The 11,436-nt window shown below is 44.1% G+C and overlaps 1 long non-coding RNA gene across 1 annotated transcript; it reads right to left on the bottom strand.

Annotated features, from left to right (window-relative positions):
- Window positions 1-7,981: 7,981 nt before the first annotated feature.
- LOC123318506 lies at window positions 7,982-9,178 on the bottom strand. Its single transcript, XR_006538311.1, has 3 exons — window positions 9,002-9,178; window positions 8,566-8,722; window positions 7,982-8,235 (listed from the first exon to the last, which is right to left on the bottom strand). It is a non-coding gene; the product is annotated as an uncharacterized LOC123318506 (long non-coding RNA).
- Window positions 9,179-11,436: the final 2,258 nt, after the last annotated feature.

Here is an 11,436-nt window from a genome sequence, read left to right on the forward strand (position 1 = left end):
ATAGTTTTCGAATTGAGATGCACATGTTGAATTTCAGATCGATAGTTCTAATAGGAATGGAGATTTCAGTAGTCGATTCGACAAAATATTTCAATTCCTAAGGAACTATTGGATTAATTCGTACCAAATCTTGAAACTGCACATAGTTTTCGGATTGAGATGCATATGTTGAATTTCTGTTCGATAGTTCAGATAGGAATTGAGATTTCAGTGGTCAATTCGGCAAAGTGTGATATCAATTCCTTGAAAACTGTTGGATCAATTCGAATCAAATCTTGAAACTGCACATAGTTTTCGAAATGAGATGCATATGTTGAATTTCAGTTCGATAGTTCTGATAGGAATTGGGGTTTCAGTGGTCTATTCGGCAAAGTGTGATATCAATTCCTCAAAAACTGTTGGATCAATTCGATCCAAATCGTGAAACTGCACATAGTTTTCGAAATGAGATGCACATGTTGAATTTCAGATCGATAGTTCTAATAGGAATGGAGATTTCAGATGTCGATTCCGACAAAATATCATTTCAATTCCTAAGGAACTATTGGATCAATTCGAACCAAATCTTGAAACTGCACATAGTTTTCGAATTGAGATGCACATGTTGAATTTCAGTTCGGTAGTTCAGATAGGAATTGAGATTTCAGTGGTCAATTCGGCAAAGTGTTATATCAATTCCTCGAAAACTGTTGGATCAATTCGAACCAAATCTTGAAACTGCACATAGTTTTCGAATTGAGATGCACATGTTGAATTTCAGTTCGATAGTTCTGATAGGAATTGAGATTTCAGTGGACGATTCGACATAGTATCATTTCAATTCCTGAGGAACTATTGGATCAATTCGACCCAAATCTCGAAACTGTACACAGTTTTCGAATTGAGATGCACATGTTGAATTTCAGTTCGATAGTTCAGATAGGAATTGAGACTTCAGTGGACGATTCGACATAGTATCGTTTCAATCCCTAAGGAATTATTGGATCAATTAATTTGAATTAATTTTCCGAGAAATCTTTTCGAATTTCCAATTCAGGATTCCGACATCGTTCGGAATTGTAAACATACCGCACCGTTTTTATTCCGTTTTTATATTTTAAAAACGATGTCGCACCGTATAAAACATCCTGAATTGGAAGATAACCGAGTTTTTTCTGTTCGCTAGCACAGATAAGTCGAAATTAAGACGTTTTCATCGACGCAAATTTACCGAATTTCGACTGCCGGGCACATCTGATTTCCGCACCCCCCCCTGTGGGTATAAAATCAGATGTTCCCCCGCAGGCCACTTCACTTACGATTTTCACTTAAGTTTTCCCGACCGTCGACTCACGATTAATTCACCAACTGTTACTTACTTACGATTGACTTCTAATTATTCGCCGAATACGAGTAAAATTTCGCTGCAGTTAATTACCGTCCGCCGTTGCTTTCTGCATTCAAGTATTAGAAAAGTATTTTTGAGTTTAGAATTTGTTTTCTCTTTAATTTCATTAGTCCGGGATAGAATTTTTCTTTAGTTTTTTTATTGTTCACCATATTGGGTGATTGTCCGGAGTGTAAGTGGCCGAATATCGAACCAGAGGTAAGACGACACGCCGTTAATTTTTTTATAATATTGGAACTTCAGTTTTCCGTCTACATCCCTCTCATACCCGAGTCTGAGTTCCACCCCTACTGTCATTAACGTACCCTGCTGGTGTGGATACCCGGATGGTAGGCGAAGGCACTTTGGGGTGGCTCACCCTTTCCCGAAATTTCCCGTCTTATCTAGTTCCACCCCTACTGTCGTTAAAGAACCCTGCTGGTGTGGTTACCCGGGGGGTACCGAGGACACTTTGGGGTGGCGCACCCTTTCCTCAGTTCCCATCTTTTAACACGTTCCTGTGTTCACCTCTACGGTTAGGGAGGCATTCTGCTGGTGTGGATACCCGGGGAGTGCCGAACGAGCCTAAGGATGAGCCGTCGTAAGTCTGTGCTGTCTTTCATCCCCTAACCTGGCTGAAGTCCAATATCTGTCCGTCAAGTGTACGTCTCAGGTTCTGGCTGGCGAACAAGTCCGTTAACCCCCGTATAACGTTTGAGATCGGATCCAGTGTTATTCCGTCCGTTTTGTCCTGTAAATCTCACTGATTTCGAGTCACTGAATTTTGTAATAGTGCTATTTGTGTTCCCCTTTTACGAATCGACAAATAAAAGTTGTATACGTTGATTCTGCCTATCATTGTGCGTCGCTAACACCCTAGACACCAGGGAACCCTGTCTCCGGCTAGTAGCTGCCAGGGTAGGTTTGCTATTCTCCCTTGAAGAATAGCTGGCGCTCGAGTACACCGAGAAAAACCCGTTACAAAAATGGCGCAACGAGCAGGGACCGTTCAGAATCTACCAGGAAACAACTGAGGTGAGAGACATTAACCGGACAGTGAGTGAATTCCCGAAACAGTGAGTAAAACCTCAGAACAGTGAGTAACTATTCCTTGAACGGAAAACTGTGAAAAATAAACTTGAACTGTGTTTTATTCCCTGCCACTCCATATTGAACTGTTATACTGTGAATTGAATTGGACTATATTTTGGAAATTTTCCTACTGTTGAACCCCGTTGAAAATAATTTGTGATTATTCCTTTTGCCGATTACTGTATTGAGTTGTTGAAAACTTAACTGTTATTACGCCGTTATATCAGTGAAAATTATTTCCGATTTCTTATTATTTCTGATTTATCGAATTGAACTGTTTAAATTTCACATTGAAGATGAGTGAATTTCCGGACTGTGAAAAATTGAAAATTTATTGTCGCAATTGGTAAAATTTAATAGGTGTGATTTACCTATCGGTTCAATAGGGAATCACCTATTACCTGTTGATAACCTATCTACCTGTTTTCTATCTTCTTTTGACCTGTACTGTTGAAACCTACCGATTATTTCTGATTTTTCTGAAAACTGAAAGTCAATTATTGTGATTTATTTTCTGGCTATTGAACTTGAAAGACTGTTTGGAATTTAACCTGTGCGTTTTGGTGCTATTCGAATTTCAGGAAATTTTTCGGACTTGTGTGCGGCATTTCTCGAATATTTTCGGACTTTAGTGGGACTGATAGAAATTTTTTCGAGTAACGTTGGACTTTAAAAATTTTTGAAAATTTTTTTTTGTGATACATCGGGACTTAGATTGTTTTTGGTGCGCCGGGACTTAGACTTTTTTTTTGGATACACCGGGACTTAGACTTAATTCTTGTTTGGGGTGCACCGATACCCACTTTGAACTTAAGTGAATAGGTTGGCTAACGATTAACTTACCGGGTTGGACTTAGAACTTAAACGGATTGTGAAAGACATACCGAGTGTGAAATATTGGTGCGTTCTGAATCGGACTTAGTTGAATATAATATGTCGAACATGGATGTGAACCGGTTACTCAGTGATGAACTTACATTCGAATTACAACTGAGGGGACAATCGATACCCGGTACTGTGATGACTAAACGGAATCTGTTACGACAAGTACTTCAGTCTAATGAACCTCTACTACCCCCAACATCATCGAATCCCGCCGCCGAGATTGAGATCTGTCAAAATAAACTCACCGATTTGGTGGAATCCCTTCAGAACTTCAATCATTATAATGCGGCTAACGAATTTTCGCGAATTTACACCAGATTAATACACATTCAAGGCAGGCTGAACTTTATTGTCACCACAGACACAACACAGTTACAATTAATTGAACAAATGAAGGCGACTACAGATAAGGCGTTGGAGACACTGGAGGAGCTGCGTAGGAGGAGTGATCGTGAACAGCCGCAGACATCCAACCGAGGTCAGAGGTCTCTTTTGGATGAGGAGGTGTCCAGTTCACCTGGGGTGTCACCGATCCAACCGGAGAGGTTATCAAAGGTTGAGACATCACTTATCGACTTAGGAGATGGTGTCGACCCTCCTTCAGTAGTTAATGTCTCACGTACCGGTACACCTGTAAGGAATCCAACATTAGAACAGGTCATGAATGAGACAAGGCAGACATGTAGAGCATTACTGCAACAATTACCAGCGATACCTCTCACACAGTCGCAGGACTGTGGGACAGCAACACCTGAGGGTCCGACACAAAGTAGATGGGTTAATTCCACACGAAGGATGTCTTTTCCACACTTACCTGCACCGTGGATAAATTCTGACCGGCCAATTATCACAACACCTGCCAGATCGGAACCGGAGTCTCGATCAATAGTACCAACTGTTCCGGTACACAAATGGAACATCTCCTTTGATGGCACTGGTAGTGTAACCGGATTTCTTGAAGAGGTGGAGAGGCTGGCTGAATCTCGTAGAGTGTCCCTGGAACAAGTTTTCGAATCAGTGTATGAGTTACTACGAAAGGATGCGAGGGATTGGTTCATTCCCAGGAGAGGTACTTTTGAGGACTGGGAGGATTTTAGCAACCAACTGAAAGAAGCATTTCTGCCAGTTAACTACGAGGAGAATCTGTTGGAGGAAATAAAAAGTCGAACACAAGGCCCTGAAGAAAAGTTGCTTCTATATGTTACCCGGATGCAGAACTTATTCCAGAAACTGACCTATGCAAAACCATCCGAGGTGGAGCAGATCCGGCTCATCCGACAGAGGTTGATCCCGCCCTTACAGCAAGCCTTGGCCTTCCAGGAGACCAAGACTTATGATGAACTTCTCCGTAAGGGAAAAGTTTTTGAACTGGTCCAGTGGCAGATGAGCCAGTACACCCAGCCACCCTCCAAACCAGGTTTTGTAGAAGAACCTCACCTGACGTACAGTCCCCGTCAACTGAACCGATGTCAAGCAAGTTTTTCTATGGATACCGGAGAACAGGTTCGCCAAACAACTGATCACCGGGAATCGGTCCCGCCGACACCAGCCAACCAGACACGACATTCTCCGCCGGGAGAAAGCCGTCCAAAGCCGCCCAGGTCCAGAAAGTCAATAGTCCAACAACAGGAATCTCACCGTCCGACTTCTGAAGACAGGTCCGAAGGTCGATCCAGACCTGCAACACCACCACCCCGCCGTCCAGCCGAAAATAGCCCCGCTGACCGGACGGAACCACCTTCAGGGAGGAGAGTGTCCTTCCAGACACAATGTTTCCGATGTGGTGGATATGGCCACATGCGTCGAGAGTGTCGCAGGCCACCGAAAATCTTCTGTTCTCGATGCCAGAGGGAAAACATTCTCTCACGAGACTGTCCGTGTTCGGGAAACTGAAGGGGAGATTGGAGGCGGAGTCGACCACATCTCCCGGAATCTTGACTCCACTGGCACCGACTACCTGTAATGATAACCGTCCGTTAGTAGAGGTCAGAATAGCCGGCAAACACTTCCGAGCACTGATAGATACCGGAGCGACCAGGAGTTTCTGCAGTCAGGCCGTATCCGATCAGTGTGAAAGTAAAGGAATCACAGGACAAACAATGCACAACAGTTTCGCAGTAATAGCGAATGGACAAACCACCGTCACACCGAAACTGTACACCACCACCGTGCAAATTTCCGATTACACACTGCCTGACTTGAAATTCCTACTGGTACCAAACTTACCGGTTGACATTATTCTGGGGATGAATGTTCTGTCGACTTTCAAGTTTTCCGTAAATCTCAGTACTGCCGAGTGCTTTCTGGAAGGCCGTCTGATCTCGAAACCGATGACTCCCGTCGAAACTACCGCAGAAGTTCACACCGCCGAGGAACACCTGTTAGAGTTGACGGAGTCTCAGAAACAGGAGCTGGAAGCGTTTCTGAAAGATGAATTAAAGAAGTTTGAAGACCTACATGGTACAACCGACCTGATTGAACATAAGATCAAACTGAAACCGGGCACCGAACCGATCAAACAACGATACCGACCCCTAAACCCGAAAATGCAGGAGATCTTCAATCAGGAAGTAGACCGTATGCTGGCTGAGGGAGTGATTGAACCCTCCAAGTCACCGTGGAGTTCACCGGTAGTATTGGTCAGGAAGAAAGACGGAAAATACCGTTTTTGCATCGACTTCCGTGCCGTCAACCGAGTATCTGTAAAAGATGCATACCCGTTGCCGTACATTTCTGGGATTCTGGATAAACTACGTAAGGCCAAGTACATCTCCACACTGGATCTGAAACAAGAATATTGGCAGATACCGTTAGCAAAGGAAAGCCGTCAGATTACTGCCTTCACAGTTCCAGGAAGGGGATTGTTTCAGTTCACCGTCATGCCGTTTGGTCTTCACGCTAGTCCGGCCACATTCCAGAGATTCTTAGATACCGTTATTGGCCCAGAAATGGAACCAGAGGCGTTCGCTTACCTGGACGACATAGTTGTCCTGGGGGAAACTTTCGAGGAGCACCTGGAGAACTTAAGAGAAGTATTCCGGCGGTTGAGAGAAGCCAATCTTCGTCTCAATCCCGAAAAGTGTGACTTTGTGCGAAAATCCCTAAAATACCTAGGACATGTCGTTACTTCCGAAGGAATCCGTACCGACCCGGATAAAGTTTCCTCTATCGTAGCATTCCCAGCGCCGAAAACCATCCGTGAATTGCGCCGTTTTCTGGGAGTTGCTAGCTGGTACCGCCGTTTTATAGAGAACTTTTCCGATGTCGTTTCACCGTTAACTCACCTGTTAAAGAAGAAACCACGTTGGAAGTGGGGTGAGGAACAACAAAAAGCGTTCGACCTCCTGAAACAAAAATTGACCGAATCACCGATACTGGCCTGTCCGGATTTCAATCAACCGTTCGTCCTGCAAACAGACGCCAGTGACGTAGGCCTTGGAGGAGCCCTGACCCAAGTTCTGGATGGAAAGGAAAGGGTGATCGCCTATGTCAGCCGTACCTTGAACACCGCCGAAAGAAACTACTCCGTATCTGAAAAGGAATGCCTCGCCATTGTTTTCTCGATAGAGAAACTGCGACCATACCTGGAAGGATTTCATTTCACCGTAATTTCCGACCACATGAGTCTGAAATGGCTGAATTCCATCAAGTCACCGTCCGGAAGAATTGCTCGATGGGCCGCTTTCCTTCAGCAATTCGACTTTGAAGTCCAATATCGGAAAGGCGCCCTGAACAAAGTCGCCGACAGCCTGTTCCGAAACCCGTTACCTTCTGTGGATTCCGTATGCCTGGCCGACGTCGAAGTTCGCTGCAGTTGGTACAACAAAAAGCTCCAAGAGGTACAAAGAGACCCAGAAGATTTCCCTGACTACGCCGTTGAGGATGGGAAACTGTATCGTCACTTCTGGGACTCTTCCGACTTAACTGAAGTTGGATCCGGACAACCATGGAAGCTCTGTGTACCCACCGAACAACGACTGGAGGTTCTGAAAGAAAATCACGATTCTGAATTAGCTGGTCACCTGGGAATCTCCAAAACCATCTCTCGGCTAGCCCGGAATTATTACTGGCCAGGGATGTTCAGAGATGTCGCAAAATACGTAAGAAACTGCCCATCCTGTCAAAAGTACAAAGTACCACAACAGAAGACGCCTGGAAAAATGCAACCACATAGAATGGGTTGAATGCCGTTCGTTGCGGAAAGTCACCGCTAAAACCGTTTACTCAGCCCTATACGAACAGGTTATACTCCGATATGGCTGTCCGAAACTGGTGATATTTGACAACGGGGTACAGTATGACAGTAGACTGTTCAAAAACAGTCTCCGAGAGCTAAACATTGCTCACCGTTTCTTCCCTCCGTATACACCACAGTGCAACGCCGTAGAACGAGCCAATCGTACGTCGAAACTATGATAGGTCAGTTCTGTGAAGCCGATCACCGTACTTGGGATGAGAAATTAGGTGAACTAACTTTCGCCCTGAACACCGCAAAACAAGAATCTACAGGATTCACACCGGCATTCCTGAACTATGGAAGGGAATTAATAGTTCCAAAGGCAATCTACTCGTCAAACACCCAAGACGAAGACACCGAGGAGACAAACAGAAGCCCAGAAGAAAGTAGAGTAAATCTTACTCACCGTACAGAACAAATCCGTCATCTTCATGAGGCCTATGAGTTTGTCAATACCAGGTTGTACCGTGCATTTGAGCAACAAGCTCACCATTACAACCTCCGTCGAAGAGAAGTTCGTTTTTATGTCGGTGATTGAGTTCTGCACCGCGCTAATCCGTTGTCATCCGCCGTTGATAGCTTTGCAGCCAAGTTGGCTCCGAAGTTCTCTGGTCCGTATACCGTTGTGAAAGTAATTTCACCCGTTGTTTATGACCTGAAAGATGACAGTGGTAAGAAAATCACCAATATTCATGTGAAGGATTTAAAACCGTTCCATCCGTCTGATCATTAGTAAGTACACTGTATAGCAACCGAAATAAAAAACAAACCGTACCGTTATATTGTACTAATCACCGATAATAAATGGGATACATCCGTTCTGTCTGTCTCTATTTCACTCCTCTATTACCGTTAAAAATAATATTCATCACTGTAAATAGGTTAGTAATGGGGTACTACCGCTGCTTTCACCGAATAAGTGCCCAGGTGAGTGAAATGGAGCCTTATACTTGTATCTCCTTATTAACTGACAAAATGTACATACCTATATTTCCGCGATTCCACCATAACCGATAGATCTAACCTGGTCTGCCAGTGTTGGAAGAATCTCTTCCGTACAGTTTGGTTTGTTCTGTGCAGCTTTTATTACCACCAAGCAGGACCGTCTGATTGTCATCCAGTGGGTAAGTATCCCACAATACCTACAACAGAAAATTCCGTTAATTCACTGGAAAAACAGGAACCGTTACCGTTAATTCAATTTTTCTGTATTGATTGTGGGACCGATAATAACAAGTGAGATACACCCGTCCTGTCTGTCTCTATTTCACCCCTGTGTCACTGTTAAATACAATAACCGAATAGAAAATAGCAATAGAAGGCTGACACCGCTTACACCGATATTACAAACTGGCCTGAACGGTCAGTGAAATAGAACAGTATATTTGTATCTCCTTATCAAAATTACCGACCGTAATTACCGTTTCTTCCGAAATTCCACCGTACACCCTGTTATCCCTCTGCTCCAGGATATCAGTATACTAAATGCTTTTCTCTCATTTTTATGCAACCTACAACTGCTGCTGACCAACACCCTCGGAGAAGTGCACCACCGTCACAAGGGGAGCCAACGACGCTGTCTGGTATTCCAAACTACCCTGGTTGGATGATATTGACAACTGTTAACCCCCATGACATGTGCCCGGAGCCGGCTTTGCGAGGTCCACCCTAAAATGGTTCAGAAATAACACAACGAATGACAAATCGAAATGGTACTCACTTTGAAGATTCCGTCCTGCACTGTTTCCACTATTTTCCGGCATTTCTTTCACCGATGGAAGTGGAGGTCGAGGTTTGGAACCACCCGGCGAAATTTGACAATTGGACTTTGGAGGTTAGCTGATAGAACACAGAACTTCGACAGCATCATCGAAGAGCGCCGTCATCGCGGACCATAGAGTGGGAGTAACCGAGATAGCATTAGCCGAGTATACGCCACCTGGAGTAGATTAGGTGAACCTGTTTAATGTAAATCCGATCTCAATCGTCTTGCCGTGAATAGTCAAACCGTTAACCGGACTTAGTAGATTTCACCGTGAAAAATTTAATCCCCTATTTCATCGTGGATTCAATTTTTCAACCGGAGCCCGGGGGATGTAAATTTTTCCATTCCTTCCAGCTATATTTGTTTGTTTGTGTTTGAAGTTACTTTCACCAGGAGGGCGCACCCGCTAGCTTTTGCTTATCACATTGGGAATGATCTTATTGCGGTAGGTGATCGTTTTCGTGACCTGGGAGTTTGGTTTGACAGTGAGCTGAGTTTTGTTCCACATGTTGAAGATCTTGTAACGAGAGGGTAGTTTTCAAACCTACCCCCTCATTTTAGAATAATTATTTTAGTTTTCATTTTTAAATAATTTTGTTTTGAATTAATTTTCCGAGAAATCTTTTCGAATTTCCAATTCAGGATTCCGACATCGTTCGGAATTGAAAACATACCGCACCGTTTTTATTCCGTTTTTATTTCCTAAAAACGATGTCGCACCATATAAAACATCCTGAATTGGAAGATAACCGAGTTTTTTTTGTTCGCTAGCACAGATAAGTCGAAATTAAGACGTTTTCATCGACGCAAATTTACCGAATTTCGACTGCTGGGCACATCTGATTTCCGCACCCCCCCTGTGGGTATAAAACCAGATAATCCCCCGCAGGCCACTTCACTTACGATTTTCACTTAAGTTTTCCCGACCGTCGACTTACGATTAATTCACCAACTGTTACTTACTTACGATTGACTTCTAATTATTCGCCGAATACGAGTAAAATTTCGCTGCAGTTAATTACCGTCCGCCGTTGCTTTCTGCATTCAAGTATTAGAAAAGTATTTTTGAGTTTAGAATTTGTTTTCTCTTTAATTTCATTAGTCCGGGATAGAATTTTTCTTTAGTTTTTTTATTGTTCACCATATTGGGTGATTGTCCGGAGTGTAAGTGGCCGAATATCGAACCAGAGGTAAGACGACACGCCGTTAATTTTTTTATAATATTGGAACTTCAGTTTTCCGTCTACATCCCTCTCATACCCGAGTCTGAGTTCCACCCCTACTGTCATTAACGTACCCTGCTGGTGTGGATACCCGGGGGGTAGGCGAAGGCACTTTGGGGTGGCTCACCCTTTCCCGAAATTTCCCGTCTTATCTAGTTCCACCCCTACTGTCGTTAAAGTACCCTGCTGGTGTGGATACCCAGGGGGTACCGAGGACACTTTGGGGTGGCGCACCCTTTCCTCAGTTCCCGTCTTTTAACACGTTCCTGTGTTCACCCCTACGGTTAGGGAGGCATTCTGCTGGTGTGGATACCCGGGGAGTGCCGAACGAGCCTAAGGGTGAGCCGTCGTAATTCTGTGCTGTCTTTCATCCCCTAACCTGGCTGAAGTCCAATATCTGTCCGTCAAGTGTACGTCTCAGGTTCTGGCTGGCGAACAAGTCCGTTAACCCCCGTATAACGTTTGAGATCGGATCTAGTGTTATTCCGTCCGTTTTGCCCTGTAAATCTCACTGATTTCGAGTCACTGAATTTTGTAATAGTGCTATTTGTGTTACCCTTTCACGAATCGACAAATAAAAGTTGTATACGTTGATTCTGCCTATCATTGTGCGTCGCTAACACCCTAGACACCAGGGAACCCTGTCTCCGGCTAGTAGCTGCCAGGGTAGGTTTGCTATTCTCCCTTAAAGAATAGCTGGCGCTCGAGTACACCGAGGAAAAATCGTTACAATCTGTGTGCATCTGCTTGTAGATCTTTGGGTTTCCTGTTCAGGAGCTTCCGTGAGCTCGACGATCTGTCTGCTCTCAGAAGTGTTTACTTCTCACTTGTTCTCAGTAGGTTGGAATACGCTAACATAATTTGGTTC

Source organism: Coccinella septempunctata, chromosome 8 (genome assembly GCF_907165205.1).
Source record: "Coccinella septempunctata chromosome 8, icCocSept1.1, whole genome shotgun sequence".
NCBI lineage: Eukaryota > Metazoa > Arthropoda > Insecta > Coleoptera > Coccinellidae > Coccinella > Coccinella septempunctata.